Source organism: Morus notabilis, unplaced genomic scaffold (genome assembly GCF_000414095.1).
Source record: "Morus notabilis unplaced genomic scaffold, ASM41409v2 Scaffold249, whole genome shotgun sequence".
Lineage (NCBI taxonomy): Eukaryota > Viridiplantae > Streptophyta > Magnoliopsida > Rosales > Moraceae > Morus > Morus notabilis.
This window is the reverse complement of record NW_010357446.1, coordinates 9,765-11,300: the sequence shown is the minus strand read 5'-3', so window position 1 is coordinate 11,300 and position 1,536 is coordinate 9,765.

The window sequence follows — 1,536 nt, the reverse complement described above, 5'->3', positions numbered from 1 at the left end:
AAATTCAAAAATTGGAGATAGGGATTTGATTCTGTTTTGAAGTTTGACTTCTACTCTTTAAATATGAGAATGATAGAAAATTGTGGACACAATTTTTGAAACATAATTCAGCCCTAATTGGATTAGTGTGGCAGAATTTCTCAATAGCAAAAGAGAGAGAAAATATTTTTCTCCAAAAATTCCACATCGTGCATGCGTTGGTGTTTGTGGAAATTTGAGTGTTTAAGAAACCTATTTTATTTCGCGTGTGCCCACACACACGTCTACGTGGAATCAAGGAATTGACGTGGAAGACTTTGGTATTCTAAACACAAACTTGGAGTAAGGACTGTTCGTGGTCAAAGAATTCAAGTTATCATCCGAGTCGGCTTCCAGGTATTTTTTCGGATTGAGTTCTTGATATATAAATTAATGCGATTAATTTATTCGTGCATAAATTAATATAATCTATAGAGTATCTCAAAAGTTTTATGAAAATTTTTGTTATACACGATCCGCCTCCCCGCCACGCTTCCGCGCCCGAATTCGATTCGGGAACCAGCAGTTTAGACGTCCATCTGATTCAGCCCGACACGCCGTTGTCAACGCCGTTATGAACGGCCGTATGAAGAATGGTTCTTCTGTACGTGAGCATGTGCTTAAGATGATTAATCATCTTAATGAGGCTGAAATTAATGGGTCTCAGATTGATGAGAAGACCCAGGTTGGCATGATACTGGAGACACTTTCTCTTGATTTTCTTCCATTTAGGACAAGTTATCTGATGAACTAAAAGAAGAGGGCTTCTAACGAAAATGAAACATACTTGCGACATCTAAAGCTAGGTCATATAAACATAGATAGGATTAAAAGACTAGCAAAGAATGGTCCTTTGAGAGAGCTAAAGGTTCGCACTCTACCGGTTTGTGAATCCTGTCTGGAAGGAAAAATGACCAAGACGCCATTTTCGGCAAAGGGTGAAAGAGCAAAGACACCCCTTGAAATCATACATACCGATGTATGTGGTCCTTTGAATGTCAAAGCAAGGGGAGGCTATGAATACATCGTCACATTTATTGATGATCATTCGAGATTCGGATATGCATACCTGATGTAAAAGAAATCTGAAACCTTTGAAAAGTTCAAAGAATTCTGTGCCGAAGCTGAAAAGTAACTCGGCAAATTAATCAAAACTCTTTGATCAGATCGATGAGGAGAGTACTTGGACTATGAATTCAAAGACCATTTGCTTGAAAATAGAATAACATTTGTGCAATGTTTGGTCTTGTACAAATTATAGCGAACATTAAGCTACCCACTTCTGATGCATATGGTAATCGAGACATCTCCTGTTGGGAATGGTGTCCTAGAAGCATGAGATGTAATAGGATATTTATTATTTATTTAATAAAAGAGTTTATTCCATTATTTTATGTGCATATAATTATGAATATTTTATGAATATCAATGAAAATTTCATGGTTATTTATGTAACCTTAAACATTGTATATAAGTGTTATATACGAGAGGATAATGTTTAAGGATAATAATCAAAAA